Below are 10074 nucleotides of genomic sequence, written 5' to 3'. Positions count from 1 at the left end.
TCCAAAGAAGCCATTACCATTGTGTGGCTGGTTGTCATATTTTGTAAATAACCTAGGTGCTAATGTAAACACATTAGGTAGTGCTCTATACTGCTAGAGCTGAGCCATCAAATCTGATAAAAATAACGTCCGTGGTCACCTGTTATGGGTACTGAAATTGTAAGCATCCTTTGAATCAATGCTTGCCATTTTCGTTCTTAAAAGGAATATACTTATCAATAGAAAAGGTTTCTGTTCTTAAAACGAATATATCGTTTTATTTATTTTTCACTTTTCCATCTATTTATTTATTTTTCACTTTTCCATCTATTTATTTATTTAATTAATTTTATGATATATGGTCCCTAGATAAGGGACATATCAGACATTTAAACTGATAAGAACAGATATTATACTTGATCTTAGCCAAAAAGCCGAGATCTGATCTATGATTGATGCGTCAAGCGCCATATCCTATTTTGTTGGGAAGGGAATGCGTAGATAATAATTCTTCCCTTGCAATGCAGTTAAAACCCCATCTGTTGCTGATGTCCAGTGTCTGTATCCCTTATGACATATTTGGTAATTGGTGATTATGTCTGGATACGAGTAGATCGGCAGCTGGTGTTCCATATCGTGTAGAAACATCAGCAAATACTATAGCCCAACTTGGTGTTCTCCTCCAAATTCCTCTCTCGATATATCAGCTGGACTAGAAGATTATGTGTTGTAAAATTCTATTGTGTATCCCCGGATACTGTTTAAGATATGAGTGTCAAAAAGTTATTTATTCGATGTCTTCTCGCACCAACCTCCTTGCTTCCTTCTGGTTTTACTGTTTTCTTCTGGATCCCCGAGGCCGTGTGTTGTGGGTGTACACATCTTCCAGCATAGGGGCGATACCTTTGAGGATGATGTTTGGACGTTTAGATGAGCTCCAGTTTGGCTTCATTGTCCAACTCCTTGACCTTCTAGATAGGTCACCCCCAAATAAAAAGATTTTGCTAGGAGGTTTCGGGTTTACACAGGCCCGCGTCAATCCCGGTTGGATGTAACCAGATGCATAAATTGATTAGTTTAGTACATTCATGGATTTACAATCCCCGGTGGCAAGTGACAGCTATGGTGTCAGCTAATGTTTGCCCCTGCAGTAGATAGAAAACATATGGTCTATGCTGGCTTCTAACCTGGTTTGTAGATCTTTCCCAGTTAGCTTTACTCACAGCTGTACTGTTGTTCCCCCTGAAACATAGACAGACATTCCCGTGTGACTTCCCAGATGGGAATGGAATTTGTCAGTAAATTTTTGGACTGCTAAATCCTTCAGTCACAACATAAGTATTCCTGTATTTCTATCAGGAAAGGACCAATAATGCACTCTATGTACTTTGTGACTTAGAAAAGGCATCACCTCATTGTTACAGCTCTTACATCTGTTTACCTGTCCAGGGTTTGCCCTAGACTTGACCCCAGCACTCTTCTGACAGAAGAGTCTACTGGGGAGAGAGAAGCATGATTATAGCCCTATAGGAAAGGTGCTGCTTCCTTCTCCCTGAGTCTGTCTTTTCCTCAACCACTTCCCTGTAATAGTAGAAGTGAAATACAGCCCTGTATAAGGTGCTGCTATGGGACTTACCCACTGGAGGTTTTCTTCTTGGACCTGCATCGCTGCAAAACGGTATGTTCTCGCAGGTGCAGGCCCCGCAGTGCCAATGCGGTGCAGTGTACACGGCCACTGTGCCGCCTGTATCCCCGTTGGCCTGCGGTGCTCCAAAGCGCGGTGCAGTGCTCACAGCACTGAGCTGCCCGTACTGCCGTTAGCCTGCGGTGCTCCAACGCGGTTCAGTCCCTCGGGGAACTGGCCGCTCGCAAACCGCAGGTATGGCAATTTTAACGCGGTGCAGTGCTTCCCGCACTGTGCCACTCCTTCTCCTTGTGCCTGCGGTGCTCCAATGCGGTCCAGTCCTCTCGGGGAGCTGGCCGCTCGCGACCCAAGCACAGCGGCTCCAACGCGTACTCAGTGCTCTCGGGCACTGACCGCTTGCCGCTATTTTTAGTGCTGTGGAAAACCCCCAGCACCTTCCAGCCCCTCGGACCCATGTAGTATAGGTCCGTGGGGCTGTTGTCCGAGCCGTCGGAATGACGGCTCCAGAATGCTCCACCGCTGTCGGCGTCCTGCTGGAGCTGAGGTCGGCTCCGGCTCCCGTTTAAGGGAGATAGTGGTGCCCCCGGCCGTTGCTGGCTGCCTGCAGTTCTGCAGACTCTCCCCAGCCAGTTTTCATCAGCCTGCCTGTAAAAAAGGTAAGTCAAGAACTAAGTTCTCCTACCTTACTTGTTGCAGGTTCAACCCTGCCATTTGGGAGGAACGTCCTCCCCTCGTAATGACTTGTTCACAATGCGTGTAGCGATAATGATACACGTGCGTAGTGGCGGGTTCTTCATGTAGTCACTCACGTGACTCCGAAGTAAAATCATAGTTTATTCTCCTCACATTCTGATCCACATAAAATATTCTACTACTCACCTCTACACCAGGGAAAATTTACAGCAGCCAACTAACCTACTAACCAGAATGTTCTTGGGATGTGGGAGAAATGCAGAGCACCAGGCGAAACACCGGAAGAACATGTAACCCCCATACAGACAGAGGTCTGGATTGAACTTGGGCCTCTGGCACTGTGAGGCAATGGCTTTGTTAGCTGTGACAATGTGCCATCCCTCCCTCTTGAACACAGGAAATTCCCTGGGAGTGACCCAGAGCCTCCAGGAATTCATGAAAATATTGAAAATTCAGATCACCAGAATGCAAGCTTTTGCTAAATTATATAAATGTCTTTCTATACACCAACTGGAGTTTGTGGCCGTTGACTTCAAAGCAACTAATCAATGCTTGGAAGATAGATACAACATGCTGGAGTAACTCAACAGGTCAGGCAGCATCTCTGGAGAAAAGGAATAGGTAATGTTTCGGCATGAGACCCATCAGAATGAGAGTCGGGGGAATGGGAAACTAGAGATACGAAAATATAAAAAGTATGCTTGGTCCTGAAGTTCTGTTTCCATCAGATTTAAAATTGGAATTGGGCAAATCCTGATTGCAGCAGTTTTTTAAATAATATTTCTAAAGGCCATTGGGTAAAGGCACTAAATATGCTAAACTTGAGATTTATTGTTTATTGCAAGAAGCACATCAGCGAGAGCTTTGGCAACAACTCAGTAGTAACATTGGTTTCAAATCTGATTCTGCGTTTCATGGAAATTATTGATTGAAAACAGATTTCCACATTTTTTAGAGCAGACTTTTGTTGTTTAGACAACCAGTTAAAAAAGTTCAACATTGGCAGTGTTGCAAATGACTCCTCCCACTTCCTCCAAATCCAAGGCGTGGCTATGGACACTCGCGTGGGCCCCAGCTGTGCCTGCCTCTTTGTGGGGTACGTAGAACAATCACTGTTCCGGCGTACACTGGCCCTATCCCCGAACTCTACCTCCGATACATTGACGACTGCATCGGTGCTACCTCCTGCACCCATGCAGAACTCACTGACTTCATTAACTAAGTTCCATCCTGCACTCAAATTCACTTGGACCATCTTCCACATCTCCCTACCGTTTCTTGATCTCACCATCTCCATCACAGGAGACAGACAATCAACTGACATCTATCATAAACCCACTGACACCCATAGCTATTTAGACGACACTTCTTCCCACCCTGCTTCCTGTAAAGACTCTCTCCCCTACTCCCAATTTCTCTGTCTACGCCGCATCTGCGCCCAAGATGAGGTGTTCCACAGCAGGTCATCGGAGATGTCCTCATTCTTCCGAGTAGTGGCGCCATCGAGTGTGGCAGCCTCGCCTGCAGCTGTTTGCACTTTCATCCTTTTTTAAAATTGAGTCCGTCACAAGTTTTGTTTTGGAGGTCTTTTAGTCTTTTTATGTGGGGGCGGCGGGGGCGGGGAAAACTGTTTTTCACAGTTGCCACCTGGGTCGAGGATGCATCTGTCCTCCGAGCCGCTTCTTCGCCCTCTCTTCGCGGCCTACCATCTGGATTGGCGCGGCCTTTCCTGCCGGCGACCGGCCAGAGCTTTGGCTTCAGCAGCGGCACGACACTGGGGTGCCATCGTGGAGCGCCTGATGCCTTGCTGGGGTTGCCGTGTTGGAGGCTCCGGAGTGCTGGGATTGCCGACTTTGACACCGTGAAGCTGTGGTCTGCGGAGGTTTCAGCCGCAGGCAGCGCTGACTTTAACATCGCGGAGGCCTGGGCGTAGTAGGAAGCAGCCGTTTCGGAACTCCAAGCCACTGAGAGTGTTCTTCCGACGCCGGAGCTCCATCATCCTGGCGAGAGGGCCTGAAACATCGGGCCGTCCGTATCGGCAACTACGGAGGCCTCAATAGGCCCCAACCACTGTTGAACAAGGGGAAGAGGACTGAACTTTTATTGCCTTCCCTCGCAGTGGGAAATGTTGATTCCAATGTGGGGGATGTTTTATGTTTTATGTTAAATTCTATAGTGTTGTGATTATCTTAATTGTGTGCTTCATGGTAACTCAAATTTCACTGCACCAATTGGTGTATGTGACAAAAATGTCCTTTGTCCTTTGTCCTTCGTTAGGGAACAGGGGTTCCCTTCTCCCATTGTAGATGAAGCCCTCACTAGGGTCTTCTCGATATCCCGTATCTCCGCTCTATCTCCCCCTTGTCCTCACCTTCCACCCCCATCAGCCGTCGCATACAGCACATAATCCTCCGACATTTTTGCCACCTCCAACGGGATCCCACTACTAGCCACATCTTCCCATTTCCACCCATTTCTGCTTTCCGCAGAGACCGTTCCCTCCGAAACTCCCTGGTCAACTTCCCTCCCAAACCACCCCCTCCCCAGGTACGTTCCCCTGCAACCGCAGTAGATGCAACACCTGTCCCTTTATCTCCCCCCTTGACCCCATCCAAGGACCCCAACAGTCTTTTCAGGTGAGGCAGAGGTTCACTTGCACCTCCTCCAACCTCATCTACGGTATCTGCTGTTCCAGGTGTGGCCTCCTGTATATCGGCGAGTCCAAGCACAGGATTGGCGATCGTTTCGCTGAACACCTCTGCTCAGTCCGCCTAAACCTACCTGATTTCGCGGTTGCTCAACACTTGAACTCCCCCTCCCATTCCCACACTGAGCTTTCTGTCCTGGGCCTCCTCCATTGTTAGTGGGTCCCAGCACAAATTGGATGAACAGCACCTCATATTTTGCTTGGGCAGCTTACATCCCAGCGGTATGAACATTGACCTCTAACTTCAAGTAAACCTTGCTTACCCTCTCTCTCCATTCCCTCCCGCTTCCCAGTTCTCCGACCAGTCTTAAGGGCCTGTCCCACTTGGCGATTTTTTCGGCGACTGCTGGCGTCATATCAGGGTTGTCAAAAGATTTTGAACATTTCAAAATCCAGCGGCGACAAAATAAATGTTGCAACACTTGAAAAAACACCGCCCGTCAATGCATCATCACGGCGTAAAATTTTCAGTGACTTGATACGTCAGTCAATGATGCCAGCAATCGCCGAAAAGATCGCCAAGTGAGACAGACCCTTTACTGTCTCCGACTATTTGAAGGATGACACTCTACATTGAAAACATTATTTTCTAGAGTCAGAAAGTATGATAGTAATTAAGACTCATCTTGCCAAATGAAACATTTTTACACTAATAGCACCACATGCACCTGGTATGTTTGATGGATAAATATCGTTTATGCACAGCAATTTCATACTCTTCATGAATTTCAGTCCAAATCTTTCACTGAGCTTTTGAATTAATTGAACAATTGTGGAGCTTGATAGTCAAATGGCAGCTCCTCGATCTCCATGTTTAGTTGTGCACTTTGGGACACTGGAAGATGCAGTGATTGCTGCTACTTCAACAGCAAATCTGGTTCATGCCCTGTCCTTGAGATATTGGACACTTTTGGAATAAATGTTAAAGAAAACCAAACAGAAGTTTACTGGCAATTTAAATGGAAGAACTCTTCCTTAAATTCACATCATCTTCTGTTCTACTTAATCTTTTCCCACCAGATGTCATGTAATTTATTTGAGTATTCAACCACATTTAACTGGAGATTAATTGATATGATTCTCAACTGAACTGATATGATTTTATAATTGAATTATCAGTGTTCTATTGTCCCACTGTTTCACACCCTCTTTTACATTCATTTGAAAACATTATATATTAATTCAACCTTTTTTTGTAATACAATGTATTATACATGTGTCATGATCTGACTCAAGAGTGGAGCAAGCTTCCTCCTATTCTGAATTTGCATTTATCTTAGTACTGCACTATTGCATGGCCCAAAGGATTCTGCACTCTCATTAGACTGTAGTTTTATGAAGCACTCAAGCAATCTTCTGAAGAGACATTGCTTGCAATCAAATTTTCCATTCGATGTGAATGGATGGTATATTAGCTGCATCAGCAATTGCTCTACAATAAAACGTGGCTGTTAATTCTTCTTCATCACATGGCCACTAATACATGATCTGTGCTGCAAAGTCAGTCAGCTTTAGTGAAATGTGTTGGAACGAACTGTAAATGCTGGTTTAAAACAAAGATAGATACAAACTGCGGGAGTAACTCAGTGGGACAGGCAGCATCTCTGGAGAGGGAATGGGTGATGTTTCGGGACCCTTCTTCAGAATGATGTCAGGGGAGAGGGATTGCTAAACATTTTAACTCCCCCTCCCATTCCCACACTGACCTTTCTGTCCTGGGCCTCCTACATTGTCAGAGTGAGGCCCAGCGCAAATTAGAGGAAAAGCACCTCATAATTCACTTAGGCAGCTTACATCCCAGCAGTATGAAAATTGACTTCTCTAACTTCAAGTAACCCTTGCTTTCACTCACTCTCCATCCCTCCCCCTTCCCAGTTCCCCAACCAGTCTTACTGTCTCTGACTACATTTTATCTATGTTTGCTTTATTGTTACCAGCTAACAATGATTTATTCTCCATTTTCCTTGATTTCCATTCCCTTTGTAACATTTTCACACCTTACACTTCCTAATTTAAGTACCTCCCTCTCCCCTGACATCAATCTGAAGAAGGGTCTCGGCCTGAAACATCACCCATTTCTTCTCTCCAGAGATGCGGCCTGGCCCGATGAGTTATTCCAGCATTTTGTGTCTACCTTCAGCTTTAATGAAAGTTTAGTGTAGTTAGATCAAAGTGATTTTGCCTTTGCAATGATGACAGTGTAAAATGAAAGGTTTGTTGTAAATATTAGCCCAAGCATTTTAATAATCCAATTTAGCAACGATACATTTTGAAGGATAAATGAGAAGATTCTCATCTGACCAAAATAAATATTTCATCATCCTCAAATACTTTTTTTCCATTTTTTTCCTATGTAGAGAATGGGTTAAAGTTGGGATAAAGAAGGAAGGCATGGATGAGAAAAGGCTATTCATTTTATAGGGCTAATTTCCCTAATAACTTTTCTTCTTAAGTCCTTGATCTCCAGCCCAGATCTGAGCTGGTATGAATCGGTGGGGGGGGGGGGGGGGGGGGGGGGGGGGGGGGGGGGGGGGGGGGGGGGGGGGGTATGCCGTGGGTGATCTCCTGATGTTTGTTTTGTCTAGCCCATGAGCACCACAATGCGTTTCTCAGCCACTGTGTAGCGTCTGGCACTTTCCCAGCACCTTTTCTTTCTGCTTGTGGCAAAAAAAAGCTTTGGCAAGTAACCACAGCTCAATGATAACATTTAAACCTATGTGCATCAATCACTTCACCATAGTTTGGTATGCCAGGCCTATGCCTGCAACCCTTGCATCTGTGCAGTATTAACAATCAGGCAGCAAGCTCTTTTGCAGAAGGACTGGGATAAATTGTACCAAAGCTGTAAAAGGTATTCTGCCAGTAAGCTTAGAAGCATAGAAACATATAAAATAGGTGCTGGAGTAGGCCATTCGGTCCATCGAGCCAGCACTGCCATTCAATATGATCATGGCTGATCATCCAAATTCAGTGCCCCGTTCCTGCTTTTTCTCACACAGCCCTTGATTCCATTTGCCCTCAGAGAAATATCTAACTCTCTCTTGAAAACATCCAGTGAATTGGCCTCCACTGCCTTCTGTGGCAGAGAATTCCACAGATTCACAACCATTTCACTTGTAAACAACAATGGGATGCATGGTGCCTGTGTTGCATTTAACCAAAGTTTAGTTCCAAATACACAGCATATCCACCTTTCCTGCAAAAATACCCACCTCTGGGCAATATTCTCATTCATTTTGGAGCGAAAACAATTTCCATGTCTGAGTTACATCAGGTTTTACTCGTGGACTTCTCCATTTCCCACTCAGTTTTAATTCATCTATATACCATTGTCCACGATGTATCCCAAAATAAGTTTCATGCCTTCTGTCATTTTGCTGCCAATTGGCACCCTGGTCCGTAGGCACCAAATGCAAAATATTTCCGCTCATTTAAAAATCCTTCAAGTGCATGGCATCTATCTACATTTGAAGCCTTTTCAAGGATCACACTTCCAATATTCACAAAATCATATGATTATACAGCAGAGGAACACGTCCCATTGGCCCATCTAGTCCACTCCAACTGTGATGGTTATCTACACCAATCCCATTTACCCACATTAGGCACATATTCCTCTGCACATTTCCTAACCAAGTAGTTGTCAAAATGCCTTTCCATCATGAAGAAAGAAAAGTGGCCAATTAAAATGAGACAAGGCCTTCTCCACAGCCAGAGTGAACCACACACAGACTGAAAGAGAAAACACTTCGTATTCAGCATGAATAGCTACAACCTAGCTATGGCATGAACGCTGAATTCTCCAATTTCAGGTCACCAACCCCACCCCCAACCCTATCTTACTCTCATCTACCCAACTTTCCCTAACACCTTGTGGATACCTTTCTTTCCACTTCCCCCACCCTCAGCATCCAGTTCCTTCCCCTCCTCCACCTCCTCCATCTGCTCATCGCGCACCCCTCCCTACATGGGGTTCCCTATTTCTCTCTCCCCATAATTCTAATTCCTACTCACCACTCCTCCCTCTGGTTCTATATTTTCTTCCTTTCTTATCAGATACCACAAATTTGTCTTCTCCACTTATCAAGCCAAATGTTAGTTACTATTTCCACCCTTCTCCCCTCACATAAATCACCTACTTATCTGGAACCACCCATCTATGATGATCTATCATCGCCCCTTCCCTCCTTCCCTTCACCTCGCCTCTTTCTACCTTCTATTTCTCCTCTACACCATCAATCTGAACAAGGGTCCCAACTCGAGAAGTTGTCTGTCCGTTTCCCTCCCCGGACATTCCCTGACTCACTGCATTCCTCCAGCAGTTTGTTTTTCACTCTAGATTATAGCATCTGCCCAAGTCTCTTGTATCATTCACTTTCAATGTCCATCTGAAGCTTCTTCTAATTGCTAGAAAGGGAGTTCAAGGGATTAATTGCTCATTCATGAAGGTTCCAGGAAAATATTAAAGGATTAACAACCCTAGTAACATTAATGCCCTTTGCCCCCCCCCCCCCCATTCAACAATCCAGATCCCGGCTTTCTTTAATCCACTGTAACAATTATGCTACTGGAGCTTGGCTTCTATTTAACCTCAGTAAAGCACAATGGGACACCGTTACAATAAAGGCAACGTCTATGTCCAAAGTGTGCTGTATCCTCACATGTCAACAGCCTGTTAGGGTTGAGCAAAACTTAATTAATCTACTTGGGCGCATGCCAGTGTATCATTTGATATACACTCTTCCATTTAAAAGCAATCCTTCAGCATTTTTATACATTGCATTTGGTCCTAAGCAGCGCCAATACATCAAAAAAATTAACATGATTGCTGATTACAAAAGCATTTTGATTTTGCATTCTTCAAAAGTAATTTAAAATCACCTATGAGGTCCCTTATAGTGCTCCTATGGTTTTAGAGGAATTTAATTGACCTTTCATATTGCTAGAAACACTGTTGGAAAACATATGGAAAAATGACTCTAAAATCCAGTAAGAGTAATGTACTGGATGTCCAATTATCTTGAACATCCAGTATTGCAGACTACAGCTA

At 44.8% G+C, this 10074-nt stretch overlaps 1 pseudogene; it reads right to left on the bottom strand.

Moving 5' to 3' along the window:
• Positions 1-312: 312 nt before the first annotated feature.
• Positions 313-425, bottom strand: LOC116979432 (annotated as a pseudogene).
• Positions 426-10074: the final 9649 nt, after the last annotated feature.

Source organism: Amblyraja radiata, chromosome 12 (assembly GCF_010909765.2).
Source record: "Amblyraja radiata isolate CabotCenter1 chromosome 12, sAmbRad1.1.pri, whole genome shotgun sequence".
NCBI classification, from domain to species: Eukaryota; Metazoa; Chordata; class Chondrichthyes; order Rajiformes; family Rajidae; genus Amblyraja; species Amblyraja radiata.
This window is presented reverse-complemented; position numbering and strand designations above follow the sequence as displayed.